The 18,503-nt window shown below is 42.5% G+C and overlaps 1 long non-coding RNA gene across 2 annotated transcripts in view; it reads right to left on the reverse strand.

Moving 5' to 3' along the window:
* Positions 1-8,611: 8,611 nt before the first annotated feature.
* The window catches only part of LOC118084685 (uncharacterized), a 75,072-nt gene continuing 65,180 nt past the window's right edge, over positions 8,612-18,503 (reverse strand). The window contains exons 3-4 of one of the 2 annotated variants that reach the window (XR_009557460.1): positions 16,116-16,237; positions 8,612-8,724 (exon numbers count right to left, since the gene is read on the reverse strand). This is a non-coding gene — a long non-coding RNA (uncharacterized LOC118084685). Of the gene's footprint in view, positions 8,725-14,499; positions 16,238-18,503 lie in introns of those variants that run through there. The other variant, XR_009557459.1, reaches the window with a different exon arrangement.

The raw sequence follows: 18,503 nt of genomic DNA on the forward strand, positions 1-18,503 counted from the left end.
CATAACATAACAACAAAGGTGAAATATGTACCACTTTGTGTCCACCCATCGTAAGACATGAGGGAAGGGGAATGTCAGAGAAATCCATTAAAAATGGACTATCAAACAAATTTCCTACCCATCTACCCATGACCCCTACTGTTTTGCAGCATAGACCCTTGCTGTGAAAGCCATTCGCCTTAATTCTCTACAATTTATTTTAACATGCACACATTATACAAAAAAATTCATATATACATTGTTTTGTGATATATGTTGCTTACATATTCATTGAAGTATGCACCTGGCTATTTGCTTTTCCTATTTCTGAAGTGTTGCCTGTTGCCAAAGGAATCCTAGATTTCAATCCTTATATCTACTCAGAAGTAAATCCCACTGAATTTCTTGAAGTGGGAAGAACCCACTTCAACTTCCCATTTTTCATCACCCTAAATCTTCATTTTAAAAGCAATACTAAATTTAAAATGCCTTTCCTTTCCTCTTAAGTTTTCTTGACTGTCCCTCCCTAATGCCTCAGGAAATGAGCTAGAATGAGAAGTTTATACGTATTGAACTGTGAAAGCAAGGTTGTGAGAGTTGCTGCAGTCCTGGGCCTACCTGGCAGCAAGTCCATGGATCAGGAAACAGAGTCCAGGATCAATCCAAGTAGCCAAGTCTGAAGTCCAGCAGTCAGGATACAGTCCAGAGTCAAACCCAAAGCACAGCCCCACAGGGGTCCAGCATTATCCAAATCAAGGTCCATCAACAAAGGCAGTTGAACAGACACAGCACCTCAGCTCTGCTTCCCTTTTGTACTTTGCATGCTGTTTACAGCATCTGGGCTTGATGATGCATGTGACCCTCACCTGTTCCAAGCCTACTCCAGCTGAGAAATCACACTCCTTCTCCCAGAGCTAGCGAGCCCCACCTGGCCAGATAGGGGGCTGGGCTGTGGGCCCTTACTTGCCTCAGCCTCCTAGAGTACCCCTCCTGCTGCTCCCTATGCCTCATAGCCTGCTATGGAGACAGCAGCCCCTCTGGCTCTGGTGATTGGTTTTGCTGCTCCAGTTCCTATGCACTGTTCCCTATCCCTTCATCATCCTGTCTGAGTACTTCCTTCCCTTTCCCCTGCTTGCCCCGGTGTGTCTAATAATAATAATAATAATAATAATAATAATAATAATTTATTTGTACCCCACCCATCTGGCTGGGTTTCCCCAGCCACTCTGGGCGGCTTCCAACAAAAATTTAAAATACATTAAAATATCACACATTAAAAACTTCCCTGAACAGTCCTGGCTACACCCCTTGTTGGGATCCTCTTCTTCCTCTTCCTCCTCCCTGTTGTCCTGCCAGTTCATGACACCCAACTTTGCTTACCAGGAAGAAAGACTGTATTCAATGGAACTTATTTCTGAGTAGACATGAAAAGGTAGACATTCAGCCATAGATGGCTTGGTAATGGGGCGTTAGCCACTTCTTTAACTTTGTCTTTAAGGATCTTTATTGTTTTTGCCTCAAAAGACTAAGAGGGCTACCCCTCTGGAAAGTCATTAACTTGGAAAGAGAACATGCAGGGAAGGTAACTGATTTATAAATATCTGTTGATGGTTGAGATATAGGTGCCTATTCTGTGCTGTGTAAAAATACATTAAAATACATGTATTTCTGCATCAATGGACACAAAATGAAACACAGCAGAGTGGAAAATGTCACATGACAGTGGAAACGAATATCGTAATAGTTTGAGTTACAGGTAGGTAGCCGTGTTGGTCTGACGTAGTCAAAACAAAATGAAACAATTCCTTCCAGCAGCACCTTAGAGACCAACTAAGGTACAGTATCTGAAGAAGTGTGCATGCACCCGAAAGCTCATACCAATGACAAAGTTAGTTGGTCTCTAAGGTGCTGCTGGAAGGAATTTTTTTATTTTGTTTCATAATAGATTGAGGCATGTTCACACATCCATACCTGTGGTCTTCCAGATTTTGTGTGACTCCTCCCAATTCTCCTCAGACTTGGCCAGTCATTTGACAGGGGTGGCATTAGAAGTAGTCCAGCAAAGGCGTAGGCTCCCCATCTCCATTTTGAACCTTATGTACAACAAGCTTTGCCCCCCCCCCCAAATGCTTAGGCCAAGTATTTTGCATTGTACAAAGTTCTGTAGCTGGCAGCTGCAACTCCAGCCATTGATTTCTTTCTGCAGTAACTTGAGAACTTGATGGAAAGGTGACAATGTAAACATTTGTGGCAGGGGCCATTTAGCCAAAGGCACTTTGGAGAATCCCCCAGAAGGAACTAATGGTGCTAATAAAATTGTAATTGTTTCTAACCTTAGCAATGGCCCAGGCAAATCAACAGCACTTCTTATCCAATCATAAACAAAGTTCTTCTCCTTTTCCTTCAAGTTGCTCTTGAGAAGTTCATGAAAGTGAGCAGAGCACAATGAAGAAGCGCCCCCCCCCCAACGATCATGTGTTCTTCTGACAAATAAGGATTTACCTTCTTTTTTTTTCACCCCTGACCTTTCTTTATACAGTACTTTCTCTCTTCTAGCCACAGATGAAGCTTGAGATGAGAAGGTGACTGCAGTGAAAGAGAATGGTTCGAAGATCCCTGCGGTAAGTGGAATTAGAAGCTGTGGAAATGTTTGCTATTCTGTGCCGTCTGGCCATGTGGCTACTTTGACAAAGCATGCAATGCTCAGGGCACAGGAATCTGTCCCATTGGACACAATAGGACTCAGAACTGTTCTGACTCTGGTTTAAGGAGGATGGGTGTGGTTATGGTACCATTTTCTATTCTTTGTGCATCTATGTAATGGCATCTCCAAAGTATTAAATAGTAACAGAAAAATAGTAGCAGGGGGAAAAGTGCTTCCTCATCCCTAGCTCGATACACCAGTACAAGAACACAGTGCAAAAATGATGGGCATGAGCCATCCGTTCGCCCTGCTATCCATGCAGGAGCAAATCAGCATAGGACTCATTGCAGTGTACTTTCCCAGCAGTAGAATTGCTGCTACTCACCAGGAGGGAGAGTAGGAGAGACAAGGAGGCAGGTAGATCGATACTGCGCAAATGCACAAGGAGAGGTCCACCACTGCCCTGCCCCACTACCTGCCACTGCTGGAAAGGACTGATATAAAGATGAATATAATACTGAAATATTGGAAATATTAATCACTCCATTGATATGCAAGCTGTTTTATCTGATAGCTGCTTTGGGAGAGTTAAAATGTACTAACTGCTTTGAAAGACATGTCTTAGTGTATTTTGTTGTCGTTGTTGCTGCTGTTTAAACATGCTGGTGGTCTCCTAACCACTACTAGAGGATGGAGAGATTTCAAAGTACTGTACTTTCACTAAAAGGCATAGAGCAAAATATTCTAAGAATATCTGCCATTACTCTATGCCAGGCATCCCCAAACTTTATCCCTCCAGATGTTTTGGACTACAATTCCCATCTTCCCCGACCACTGGTTCTGTTAGCAAGGGATCATGGGAGTTGTAGGCCAAAACATCTGGAGGGCCACAGTTTGGGGATGCCTGCTCTATGCTATGATGTCTGTTTGTTTTCTGGCTTTTCACCTAATCCACAGTGCGGAAAAGGTCCTTGCATTTGCCTATGTGTTCCAAGTTTGAACATAGAGGCAGCAGCCAGATTATTTCTGTATTGACCCACGGAGCACGAAATGCCAGATGAATATGGTTGGTGGTGAAGCTTGATGGACGTTTGTTCCTACAAAATGGATAAGGCGGGGTGGGGGAGGAAACTGAGGCTTACTTGCCCTAATAAATTTCCCTTCTGGCTCTCAGTGTTGATCTTCATGTAGGAACTGCTCTGATGGTATTCCCTGCTGTGTGCTATATGCAGACATCAGGTACTGCATAGGCATTGCTCCAACATATACAGAAAAGGGGGGGGGAGTTAACTGATCTGCAGTGCACCAAAGCAAGTTGAATGTACAAACCAAAGCTGTTTCAGGCAACACTCTGTGCACAGACTTTAAGTTCCTAAATACTGAAAGTGGGCGAGTGAGGAGCAGTGATTTTGATTTTGATTTTTTTAATTCAGCTAACCTGGATACACCTAGCCATGTAAGCTCTCTGTTTGTGGAAATTGGTACCTAGTTTTTTTCTTTACAATTAAGCTTTTACTTCAGTGACAAGGCCCAGAGAGTTTATTTATCTTGCTGCAAGGAAAGCTTTGCCACAAAACCTACAGGGGGAAAGGGTTGCAGCAGGAAGCACAATGGCAGCAGTTAAGAAGGGGTGGCCATGGCTTACAGATGTGATGGAGTGGAAAGTGCTATGATGGCAGGGGAAATGTACTAAGGATTAGAAGTATGCACCAACCACAAGATTTGGTTTTGACTACAGCCGACTCCCCACTTTCACAGGGGCAATGTTCTGGTCTCCTATGAGCATAAACAAAATGCACTTAAAGTGGGGAGCCCTCTGCAATACATTTTCCCTCCAAGCAGCTGTTTAGCTGGGTTGTGTGGCAGCAGTAAGAGCTCCCATGCAAAGAACTAAAAGGAATTCACTTTACAGGCAAAATCATCCTCTCTGGTTATAAAGTGGAACGACCCATTATCACGGAGCTACCCCTCTGCCCTCTCCATCCTGGCATCTTCTTTGAGTTTAGGTATGTAAATTTCACTCTTGCAAAGTTGTTCCCTCTCCCCAAGCAATGGGATTGAAGAGTCTTGCTAAAACAATTCCTTCTGATTATAAGGTAGGGAGCTCCTCCTCCTGATCCCGGCCTTTTTCTTAAACTAGGGAGCTAAGTTTCAATTTTGCAAAGCAGCTCCTTCTCCCCCTGCTCTTCCTCAACACCCTGGCATTTTCCTTATACTGTGCTATAAGCTTAGAGACACAGTTTCACTTTTAGTAGACACTTATCTGCAGCATTTTTAAAATTTCTGGATCACTGAGGCATCACTAAAGTGCTTCAGGGATCGCTGCTTCAATTCATGCAGTTTTGTAACAATCTTGCTTCACCTTGGACAGCCCCCAAATTCCTCCAAGACGCTCAACCTTGGATTCAGGATTTGTCCAAATCAGATGCACACCCCTGCTAAGGATCTACTCAGAGGCAGGACTTCCAGGAGCATAACTTTACAAGGTGTTATGACAGCCAGCCAGTGTCAGTGTTGGCATTACTGGGCACCTCTGAAGACCACATGTTACTAGAGGCCGTGAACTAGTCGTCCTCCTTGCTGTCATTGCCTCTTAAATTGTCTCCTCCAAGCAAGTGAGTCGTGATTGAAGAAAGAGCAACAACCTGCTCCCCTTCTTCTCCCCACTGAGCAGAGAGGGCATGTGAAGGGGCAGTGATGGCACAAGGGGGAAGAGGTGAGCACTGAGGATATAGAGCGATACATATAAAAAGAAAACTTTGCAAAGTTTAAAATTAAGTGATCAAAGGGGAAATTGATTAAAAATTGGCTAAAACAAATTGGTTTGTAGCTAACAAAGATGATAGAACCAAGAATGTGTTGAAAGTTTTCTAATTTCAGAGCTTTCTGTTGGGAATCCCTCTCCCCTTCTTTGCATGATTCAACTAGGCCCCTGCTGGGAAATATCATTAAAGTTTCATTACCCACAGAGAGAAAACAGCACTACTCCCTGAATTGAGATCATTGGAAGAGTAGCAGGTATTTCTAAAATTGTTTTTGAAATTCCTGAGAGATGACTGTAAATAATTGTTCAGCTATCCAAAGACTACGCTGCCGTTGAAAAAGAAAAATCACAGCTATGTTTGGGGTTTTAAGACTCATGTGTAAAGGTCTTGGAAATATTTCCATGGGGCTTAAAGGTTGCTTAAGATTTTTGTTTGTTGCTGGATCTGTGTCTTGGTTTCCCTATTAAATATTATTCTTTTCACTTTTTGTGACGTTCAGTTCTCTCAAGGAAATCAAAGTTTAATGATATATTCCTATGCTTTGAAGAAATTTACAGAGGCTTGATTGCAAGTTAAATATGCCACTGATTTTACAATTAAATTATACTTTGTTGTTGTTGCTGGATTCTGTGAATCCAGTGTCAAAGGAGCAAGTTCAGATCATAGTCCTGATCCTATAAAGCCCAAGTGCAACCCAAAATGTGTCTAGACCAGGCTTCCCCAAGCTGATCCCTCCCAGATGAGTTAGACCACAAGTCCTCTTATCTCTGACCATTGGCCATCCTGACTGAGGCTGATGGGAGCTGGAGTCCAGCAACATCCAGAGGGTACCAGGTTGGGGAAAGGCTGGTCTAGACCAAGGCTAGAGATTGTAGGCTCTGACAAATTTAGGCTCTGATAAAATTACATGGCATCTTACACCCTACTGGTCTCATGCATAAAATTACTTAGCGTGTGGATATAGAACAGGCAAAAAGTAATTTGCACAGTGCACAATTAATGGATAGAATTTGCAACCACAAGATGTGGTGCAGTTTTGATAGCCTTATCCTCCATGATTCTGTCTAATCCCCCTCCCCACTTTTTAAACTATAAATGGCTCCTAATCACGGTTGCTATATGCAACCTGCATGGTCAGAAGGAATATGCCTTTGAGCAGCATTTGTTGGGAGAGCTCTAGTGACTTCATGTCCTGCTTACAGCTTTCCCGTTAGCTGTAGCTGCTGTGTTGAGCAGGATGCTGGAGTAGGGAAACCTTTGGTTTGATACAGCAGGACTTTTCATGTGGGCAAAGGAAACATGAAGCCAAGGGCAGAAGGGGACTGAATACAACACGGGTAGCATTAAGACACATGGCAGCAGAGTGGGATTAAACAGGCCAAGCCATGTCCCCAGAATGTCCTGCGATTGACTGTACAACCCACGGGTGAGTTCCAGGAGCCAGCACAACCAATAAAGGAGGAGGGACCCTCACTAGCCTATGTTGCCCGTCCACCATGGTCACACCAAGCCACAAACACCACTTCCCCAATGTTCATGTAAGTGGACCTTCTGTTCTGAATGCCCACCACAACTGGATGGTCCTGACTGACTACTGTCTACACACACCATTGCAAGCTAGAGGTAGATGGGAAGGTTGTGAGTTCTCACCATAAATAACACTGTTAAGTAGTCAGTTCCAGATTTATTCCACTGCTAGCTATCAGCCATATTAGAAGATGACTGCTTTTTGTTATGGTCAGTCAATCATTCACCATAAGACTGCTGAATATACTTAGCAGGTATAGTCATTCTGACCAGCGAGGAGAATTTTTGATTTAATTGCTTTAACTGTTTTATTACTTTATTGTATTTTATGTTGTAAGCTGCCATGAGAATTATTTTCCAGGGTAAAGCCAGGAAATAAGTCTTAAGTAGTGGAAAGCCAGTGTGGTGTAGGGGTTACAATATCAGACTAGGGCATGGGAGGTAAAGGTAAAGGGACCCCTGACCATTAGGTCCAGTCGTGACCGACTCTGGGGTTGCACGCTCATCTCGCATTATTGGCCGAGGGAGCCGGCGAATAGCTTCCAGGTCATGTGGCCAGCATGACAAAGCCGCTTCTGGCAAACCAGAGCAGCACATGGAAACACTGTTTACCTTCCCGCTGTAGCGGTTCCTATTTATCTACTTGCATTTTGACGTGCTTTCGAACTGCTAGGTTGGCAGGAGCTGGGACCAAGCAACGGGAGCTCACCCCGTCACAGGGATTCGAACCGCTGACCTTCTGATCAGCAAGACCTAGGCTCAGTGGTTTAACCACAGCACCACCTGGGTCACCTGGCATGGGAGACCAGGGTTCAAATCCCCACTTGACCATGAAGCTCACTGGGTGATCCTAGACCACTCACTGTCTCTCAGCCTAACCTACCTCACAGGGTTGTTGTGGGGATTAAATGAGGAGGGGAAGAACAATGTGTGCCACCAGGAGCTCCTGCTGAAAAAGATTAGATATAAATGCAACAAATAATCAAACAGTGGTACTGTTAGTATTATCTTGGAGGGAGAAGGTTGACCATGCAATGGAAGAAATCCAGATTTTCCATAGAGCTGATTTTTGGAATGGGCTATAACTGGGCAGAGCAGGAAATGTTATTCTTTAAAACAAGCAGGGCTTCTAAAATGACTTATCAACTTTCCCATACTTCCATTTTACTGTTATGTATTCTGATGGGTAGAGATTTGCAGACCTACATATTGTATACTCTGGAGTCCCATCGAAAGAGAACTTGTGTGCCCTGAAGCTGAACTGTAATTTGTAGCTCACCTAGATTTCCATAAAGTTTCTTCATGGCCCCAGAGTGTATTAAACTCATGGCTAGGAAATCTGGAAGTGACAACTGGTTTCTTAGAAATGGGAAAAAATAGAGTGATTTGAAATGTGGCACTAAAAAAACTGGATTGGTTAGGGAGGTTCAAAATATGTGGACTTCAAAATAAATGAAATTTTAAAGTAGCTGTGCATCAGACTTATTTTCTTTCCTTATACCTGGAACCCTGGAATACATCCATATCGTTCCATCCATTCTAGCTCTAAATCCATTCTGAAAAGATAACTTAGAGGAAGGGAATACAGATTGTTCCTCCTTATGGGATTTTAAATAATGGTCTTTAAGGTTTCACTTGATGCAGTTAAGAAGCTTTCTGAATTTACACATATTGCAGCCCAATAGAAACACAGAACCTCACATGCGATCTTGTCCATGCTGGCTGCCACATTCACTTCAATGGAGGAAGCAAATCTATAAGCAAGTGAAGACGAATATAGTTTCTGTCCTTGAATTGAATAGGATAAGCCTATAAGAGGAAGGGAGGTTCGTTGCATTTTAGAGTTACTGTTATACAAGAAGAAGAAGAAGAAGAAGAAGAAGAAGAAGAAGAAGAAGAAGAAGAAGAAGAAGAAGAAGAAGAAGAAGAAGAAGAAGAAGAATCAGCACAAATATAGACAAATATAACTTCTTTTGCCCCACTTTGCTCATCTTTTGAGGACTGGGCCACAAACTGTTTATTTTTGTGTAATGGATAACACCTGGCTGATTGCAGGTGTTTTATAAATATGATATAAATAAATAATATTAACTCTGCAATCTTAAGTACACTTGCTGGGAAGGAAGCAGTGTGATGCTCAAGGGCACTTGCTTTCAAGGAGAGGGTGTTATTAATGTATTCAGTTTTCAAAGTCTGGAGGGGGCAAAGTCAGACCACTGGGCCATCCAGCTCAATATTTTTCGTGCTAAGTGGCAACAGCTCTCTAGGGTTGCAAGGAGAGTCTTTTCCAGCTTTACCTCAAGATGCTAAGACTGCACCTGGGACCTTTTGCATGCAATGTGTATACTCCATCCATGAGCTTTGCCTCTTCTTAGCCACCAGAAGAGAAGGTATCGTTCTACATCAACAAAGCCTTTAAAAAAACAACACCTGCCCAGTCTGTTAGACGTTTAACGGAGAGCAGCACTCTTATAGATTGAATCTGCAACAAGCCCATTTGTGACGAGAGGGGACAGAAGCACTGATTGTATCAGAGTCAAAACGGGTAAGTGATGCTGATGTTTGTATTTAACAGGAAGCCACAAAAATGATAGGAGGAAAGGTTGCATGGATGATATTGACTTGACAGCATTTTCAGAAAGAAGTCTGTCCTCACAAATGTACTGGTCTCCTGTAATAATATCCCACATGTCTGCAAGTCTGTCTGTTTTTCTGTCCACCTCCTGAACTGCTTTGCCGGCATAGGCGGGAAAAGTGCTGTCAGAAAACTGAGAGGGATGTGAAGCTAATAGACTGAATTGGGAGACCTGTTGCAGCCATTTGTTTAGTTTTACTCGGGCGGGAACCTTCACTCAAATTCCTTCCACCTAGGGGCTCCATAGGGGATTCACATAGTCCTCCCTTGGCTTTTAGGGAGTTTTCAGGGCCTTTCTTAATAGAGGCAATCATTATACAAATGTCCACAATAATATCAGGCATATTTGCATGACTGCACCAGATTGCTTTCCTGATACAGTGAATGGCACTCCGATGTCCTTATGTCAGACAGGTTGTTTGTTGTATGTATGATTGGCTGGTGCCACATCATGGGATGTTACCCTGTCCCTGTGCTTTGATTGACTCCTTCCTTGCAGGGCTGATGTGGGGACATCATTCACATGCTGCTCCCCAATTAGTTAGTGTATGCAACATTGCCATGGATGCTGGGAGAGCAGCTGTTTGTGTTGCTTTGCCTTCTCTGCTTTGATGTCCTGTGATCTTCATGTCCACTAGGAGTGCATAGGATACAAACTAAGCTCTGTTGATGTTATGCTGGTCTAGCGAGACTATTAGATTGCTCTCCTCTCAAGCATGGAGTACTTTCCTAAACATGAATAGATGTGCACTAGAGCTGGGAATTAAAGCCTTTGGCCTCTCCTGCTATTTTCCCCCAACAAGTGATATTCAGAAGCATACTGCCTCCCAGACTGGAGGTTCTATATACAGTGGACCCTCGGGTTACGTAACCTTTGGGTAACGTAACTTTCAGGTTGCAAACACGGCATACTTCCAAGTTTCGCACCGCGCTCATGCGCAGAAGCGCTCCATCGGGCCATGTGTGCAGAAGTGGCGCCTCATGTTGCGGACTTTTCAGGGTACATAAGGACCCCCAGAACCTTATGTATTAAGTTCGCATCCGGAGGGTCCACTGTACTTTTCACGACTAGCCACCATTGATAGGCCTATCTGAATTTGTCTAATTCCCTTATAATGCTGCATTCTGTAGAAAATAGTTGTATTGTGTATGGCTACTTAAGCATTGTTCCCCCCAAAGGAGGAAATGGGTCACTGAAAAGAGCATACAGATTTGTAGAAAAGTTGCATATAATAATGTATAAGCATAGGTGCAAGATTAGAACCACAATACATTTTACCCCCGTAGGAAATACTTTGTGTGCTCTGTCTGTTGTCCTGGTTCTCACTATTGATGGGCAGCCTTAAGGTTCTTATGCACTGCTATTTTTAAACCGGACTTGGACCAGTCAGCCTTTGAAAAAAGGACTGTCCTCTATGTATGGCCCACGGTCACCCTAATTCATTAACTGCTACCAAATTCTTTAGTAGATGTCATGTTTTGCAATCTTTGGCTGCCATTTTCAGCCCCTGCCACCACTCCAGCAAAACCAGTATCCCACGGCTACCCAACCACCCCCTCCGTATGCCTTTTCAGGTGCTGGATTTGTGCGCTGTGGTTGGTGATTAATATTTAAGGAGGTTGTTTGGCACTGGACATGCAGTCCATGCTTTGCAAGGACTTGGCAGAAAGGAGTGAGTAATCAGAGATGTGCCACCGACTCATCAAGAGAGATACCTCTGCTCAATACTAATCAAGCCCTGCTCTGTGCCAGTCCTCCTGCTCATCCTTTAGACCGAGAGCAAAGCCTTTCCAAGCAGCTCTCCACCCCCTCTCCCAAATTGTAGCCCCGGGTGCCAAAATACCTTGTTATTTTCATCCATTTCAAATGAATGCCTGGAAAGCTGAAGTGAGAAGAAAATAGATCCTGCCTCCTGTTTTCTCTTTCCTATTATTCTCATATGCATCAAAGGCAGAATACTGTACTGGGGGGGGGGGCTGCTGTTCATAGCAATAGGTGTCATTTGTGTATCTATGATACTGGAAAATTGCCTCAAGAAATGTGTTTCCATCTTGAGATTCTGCCCACATCCCCATTAGCCTATTAAAGAAAGCAGTTCTAGCTCCATTATGAAGTTCTTTTCCAACATGGCCAAATTCAGATTGCAACATGCAGTAACTAGCAACAAGATCCTAATCATGTCTACTGAGAAGTTTTATTGAATTGAATGGGGCCTACTCCCTGGTAAGTGTGGTTAGGATTGTAGCCAAAGCAGTGATCTAAAGTGCATGTGCACACCTCCCCTTATCCAGACGTCGGCTTGACTTGTATGGGACTTACTCCCAAGTAAGTGTGAAGATGGCACTTGGCAGTAAAGCTGATGCAAAACAGTGTTGCTTACTTCTGATTAAATAGGTTTAACATTGGAATGCAAGCATGTACTATCTGTCCTATAAGTTTTATCCATTCAACAAAGAGCTTATTCACCTAAAATATTCTAAAACCACCATAACACGGCCAACAAATGTGTGATTGGTTGAGACAACTGCAGTCCCAGCCCAAACCGTATTATGTTTCAACCATGCTGCAGAGACATCAGGCTGGAGCATATCCTTGGGAATAGCTAAATATGATGGCCCAAACTCAATCTGAGCTACAAGAATCTACAGCGGTTGTTATCAGCAGAAGTTAGACATCTATAGCTAGTCTCTTGTCATTGACACTTACAGGCAGGCATAGCAAACTCAGCCCTCCAGAGGTTTTGGGACTACAACTCCCATCATCCCTGACCACTGGTCCTGTTAGCTAGGGATGATGGGAGTTGTAGTCCCAAAACATCTGGAGGGTCGGGTTTGCCTATGCCTGCTTTCATGCATGAATGCTGGTTTGTTTGAAAGAAATTGGAGCACCCTTCAAATGTTGCTAACATTTTTTTATAGAACCCAAGCTGATACTGTTAGAACTTCCACAGATGAAATACCACAGGCAAGGATTTTGTATCTCCTGACATGATCTCAAAGGAAGAACTATGTTCACCTATGTATCAAGTGATGAGATAACCTCTGGAGGTAGAATAAACGCATGTCTGGCAAGAATGTGGTCACAGTAGTGGTTCCTGCCCTGACCTATGTGTGTTCGTTCTATACTTAAATGTCACCTGGAAAGGGATGCTCAATGAAGTACAGGGATGTTTAAATCAGCTGTAAACCGGTTTAAGAAATGGAGCTATGTTGGGTGGAGGGGGGCAAATAATATGATAAATCTAAACTGTTAACAGCCAATCTCTTCCTTTTGTCTGTGCGGAAACAGGGGGGGGGGGTGAATGGCTTTTCAGATCAGCCTTGAGCAAGGAGGATACTGTGACATCATGTTAACTTTTTTTGAACTTTTTAGAAACAATGTGCTGTTACTTAGAGCTGAGAGGGTTTTTTTTTACACAAATTGTGTGTGTGTGTGAGAGAGAGAGAGAGAGTGAGTGATATGGAACTTTAGAACAGGAGTACAGAATGCTTTATATTGTGACCTGACATGCCAGTAATTTGCATAAGGAAAACAGGCTCACATTTAATTAAGTGAGAGCTTTTTCCCCTATGGAAGTTTCTAGCATGCAGGAAATCACAATTGGGACCAGATTTTTGGGGGGGGGCAACAAAAGGTTAAAGCCCTCTGAACCCCTCACTAATGTCCCAATTGGGATTCTCCCCATCCTCAACCACTGGAAATCTGGGTTAAGAAATCCCTGTACTTAAGGACACTGACAGAACTCGCGTATTATCTAGATAGAGCCTTAAAGCTATTGAGCAAGAAAGTTTGATCTACTTTTCTCCTCCACCTTCCACCTTAGCTCTCTGCAAATATTAATGAAGTGGGGTTCCACAACAATCCTGCAAGGAAGGAAATTTATCATTAGGCTAGTATTATCGAAGGTGGGAAACCCAGCAGAGGTAAGTTAATTGGTTTGCCTCAGGCCATGCAGCAAAGCCATGGTAACATGTATTGCTGTTTATTAATACCACATCTGCTGTATTTCCAAGGGCTTCTAGCATCAGGGAGGATGGAGGCAAACTTACTTTATCAATCTAAAAAGATGGGGACATCCAGATGGCAGCTCCAAATGCTCCCAATTGTTCATTATCCATACAGGGCACTCTCAGACAAATGGCTTGCCACGTGGAGCAGTCAGGCTCCATGTATAGTTACATTTTCAAATGGCTACAATGCCACTGATTGTATTTGTCATTTGACACTGTGTCATCAATGCCCTACATAGCTCATTGGTCTTCTCCCTTGGCTAAGAATTTTGCCCCTCCCTCTGTCCGTAATATCCCTGCACTTCCTTTCTTCCAGACATCGTCCTCAACATCTAACACCAGAAATGGACATAATTTTGTTTTGTTTGTAAGGTTGGCTCCCTTCCCACCCTGAGGAGGTTCAGCAGTGGTGGAGACAACAGCCATGTAGCAAGGGAGGAATATGACCTGTTTCCATCGCACATTGAGCCCTTTCCAGTTGTTCAAGGAAATAGAACGTGCATGCACAGGCCAAATGGCATCAAGCTCTGCAATCTAAGTGCAATCATTTTAACATCTGAACCAAATGCACACAAGAAGTGCAGCCTGAAACCTAACACACACACTTCTTCCTACTCACGGGAAAGGTTTAAGATGTTACGCAAAAAAAACTTGAGGGAAATGCTATTGCCTTCCTCATCATTCAAGCTACGCCCTGGAAATCTTTGGAAGGTAACTCAAGAGACAGGTGCTTTGAAACACAATGGGAGGTGGAGGAAGGTGATGGCAGTGAAACTGTGCCTCTACATTAGGAGGCCCACCCAAGCAGGATGGATAACCTGTCATCTCTCAAATGTTCTTGGACTCTCCATCTGCTCCAGCCAATGGTTAGAGATGATGGGAGCTTTAGCCCAACAACTTCCCATCCCTGCCCATCCCTGCTCTATTTATTTACTGAAAAATTCATGTCCTGCTATTATTATTTTTTAGCAATTTCCTCCACAACACAACCTAAGTCTTCAATAAAATCAATTCCACCCAAATCCCAGAGGTATTCCCCAGATGTTGCTAGACTCCAGCTCCCATCTGCCCCAGCCAGCAGGACCAATGGTCAGGATAGATGGGACCTACAGTCCAGGAATATTTGGAAGGCTACCCTTGTTCTAAAGTATATAATCGCCAACCTTAATTTGGCCTGGAGTACCAGCACCCCTGTTGTCTGCTCCTCCTGCCCTGAAGCAAGTCCCTTGTATTTAGGAGACTGACAACAAAAAATAATCTGGAAGATCTGGAACTGTTCCTGATTGACTACCACATGCAGTAAGAGTATTGGATTGAACATTTGTTCCACACAGAGAAGTTTTGACTTATGAGAACCATTGCAAGTGTCTCCTCCTTTATGTAGCCTATGCAGAGTTCTTTCAAACTCTACGGCTGCTCATTCCCTTAGTCCCTGCTAGTGAGTCACAATAAATGCTGCTCAGAAACCAGAAGACACAGCTCAGGAGGAGGGTGGGTGGGTAGTGATATAATCTGTGAGCATGAAAGGGCACAGTCCATAACCATTTTATTTACAGTGAGGTGGCTCAGCTTAATAATTCTCATAGTGACTGTCCTTCTCTGTGCAGGAATAGAAGTGAATTCCTTTGTATTGGAATGCCTGTCGCAATTAACATTCTTTGCAGTTTAGGAGCATTTGTGGCAAAAGATACAGCAATCTTTGGCTGCAGAAATGAATGCTCACTTAACCCTGATGCTTTTGCCTGTGTGCCAATAGCAAAACAGAACTTTGGCATCCTGAGCCTCTATCGGACAACAGCTCCTCTGATTCCTAAAGTGAAATTCTTGCTTACATACTTCACTGGATTGGGAGAGTACATTTGGCAGTAGGCAAAATCAAGCCCAAGGCCAAGTTCATGACTGTTAACTTCAACTCACATCAATCCCAATTTGTCCTAATCACTGCAGTATTTCTTGCTTCCTCCATGTGATGTAGTAGAAATAATAACTGAACATTGATCTCCTGGGAGATAAAACTTACCTTCTACCAGTGTCTACATGTTATGGCCATTTCTTTCTTCCCTTAAGGGACCCTGTAAAAGGTTTTTTAATATATTTTTTAAAAGTGGGGGGCTTATTTTGCTTCTACAGGGTGTAATGATAGCTCCCAAGTTGGATAGCTTTAAAGGAGGATTAGACAAATAGGGTTATATTGGAATCACAAGTAAGGAGAGTGTTGTTATGCTCAGCTCCTCCTTTCACGTTTCTCATAGGTATCTGGTTGACCACTATGAGAACAGGATGAGGGATTAGATGGTCCTTTGGCCTGATACAGAAGAGCTCTTCTTATATACGTGGTCAGGAGAACATGAAGGCTGTTGCCTACTTTTCAGGTGCATTTTTATGTCCCCTTATTTAGTGTACAAAAATTATGAAAGTGTGCAGTATCCCTTTCAGTGTTGTATCATTAGTTGATCACAGTCGTATGTACTTGTGAATAAAGAAGGAACAATGACTAAGAACTGGTGAGCAGCCAAATTAAGAATTATAGAACACTCAAAAAAACCCAGTTGACCTTGACTGCAATAGTCTTTCTTGCTTGACAGTCTCAACCTCCTGCCAATCATCGGAGAGGTTCTGGGTCTCTCTGCCTTCAAATGCATTTGTTCCTCCTAGTGGTAGAATCAGAAAAGAAACCTGGTGGGGGAACAAAGAAGGGGTATATTTGAACTTTCTCAAAGAGAAACATATTTATATTTCACATTAATGCTATGATACAAAGCATATTTGGCAAGCACTGTGATATATTACATTGATTTCAATAAGTTTTATGTCTAAGTTAGTATGTTTATGATTGCAGCCTTAATTAGAATTCTAATTTAAGATGCTAATTGTTTTTGGACTTAGTTGTAATCTCTAGGTGCTGCTAAAAATCAAACCCTTTAAAAAATGAATAGAATGCATCAATGGGATCTGTCCTGGCAAAATAGGTCTGTGAAGCATTCCAACAGCAAAAACAGGTTGAATTTCTTGCTTGTAATTCAGCTTTCAGCTGTTTAAAAAGCGCACACCCCTGCCTGATAAAAGACTGCAGTCCTGGATAACAAGTAGTATTAAACCTCCCACCACTTATGGGAGTCACTTCTCTGGGACTTCCAGGGGAGTTGGAACCTCAGTCACTGTGCAAGGGTGCCAGATCACAGCCGTGTAGGATAGCACCTGTTTCCATATGTTTCAGTGTGTGCCTCAATGTGTAGTTTGTAAGCATGTACCAAACACTTATTGAGAGAGCATACTGTATTAGGAAACACGCTTTTATGGATTGCATGCCAATTACATCTAAATATTTCTTAGACATGGATGACTTCTTCCTACAATCTTCTGTGGATCTAGGTTTTTGATCTACAAAATCACTATTTTAGGACTGAACCTACTTATGAACCAAGTTGCATGTTATTTCAGACTCTCAATTGCTTAGGGCATACTTAGGGAAGTACTTGAAATCATCCATACAGATAGATTATAAACAGAAATATGCTGTTGTCCACTGAGGGTCTTCTTCATAGCAGAATAAATTTTATTAGTCCATTAGCCGACCTGTCAGGCTCAGCTGATAATCACCAATCTGCTTGGGAAAAAACACTAGTTGCCCCTCATTAAATTTATTGGAACACTAACCAGAGAACTCAGCTTTTAATGTTTAATGGGAATGTATACGACCTTAGTAGATTGACTGCTTTTTCCCTTGTTTATCATTGAGGAAAGCAAAAAGCAGATCTTTGCCCAGTGCAACACTTCTATTGTTTATGTGGCTACAGCACTGCATGGAAAAGAGGAATATGGTGATAAATTGTGGCTAGCTCACACTGCATATGGCTCACTCCATATGTCCCCCCCCCCCAGTTTCATATTAACCTTCATGAATATACAGTTAACTGGCAGCCCACAGAACAGATTTGGCCCATAAAACCTTTCCAACTAGTGCACCTCCTCATAGGCTCCTCAAATCTTTTTGGCTCCATCTCACCATTCTCAAAGCTACCAACCAGCATTGAAGCCACTGATGCTTATCAGTCTTCCCCAGTGCTTGTGGAGCTTGCAATGATAGGCCCACCTCCATTTCAGCTGGCATCTGAGGAGACCAGGAAGTTTTGTGGCCAAGTCCAGCCCATGGGTTTCCCTATCTTGGGACTCAGCTAGACTGGTAAAGAAAAGTGATTTATATGTGTTGTATGTGTGATATAACATTGTGCCGCCAGATTTCTTAGGATGCATTGCTCCATCCCTGATGCCTCCTCATGCATTTCAACCCATCAAATACTGCTGGTTTCAATATAGCCATCCAATAGTGACTCTCATAGATTGTGGGTGTTTTATTTCATCTTTCTTTTAATGTTAATTTAATTGTTTTCTGGTGTACTGGTAATTATTTGTGACTATATATATATTTATAATTGGTTTTATGTTTGTAAATGGCTCCTTTCCAGAATGGCTTCTGAGTGGTATATAAATTTAGTAAACATCAGAATAAGAATATATTTTAGCCGGGACTCAGTATAGTTTATATTGCTGCAACCCATCCTGAGACCTTATGGAAGGGTGGACAAGAAATCCATAAAAACATCATCATCATCATCTCCACAATGCTCGATTATATATATATATATATATATATATATATATATATATATATATATATATATACAAACATTATCCCAAGGGCACAAACCCTTTGGAGAGTGCTGATCATGAGTGATTTTGCTTGTTAACCCATGATCCATACATAATTTACTGATTTTGTACCGTACAAAGGATTACTTACTAAAAATGCTATTTATTCATTTAAACTTGTCCTTATGCAGACAGATCAGTGACCTTTCCTCAAATCTACCAAGGCATTTTTTAAAAAGGGGGACTAAGATTAATGTTGGGTAATGCTCCTATACAAGGAGTTCAACATGAT

Source organism: Zootoca vivipara, chromosome 4, assembly GCF_963506605.1.
Source record: "Zootoca vivipara chromosome 4, rZooViv1.1, whole genome shotgun sequence".
Taxonomy (NCBI): domain Eukaryota; kingdom Metazoa; phylum Chordata; class Lepidosauria; order Squamata; family Lacertidae; genus Zootoca; species Zootoca vivipara.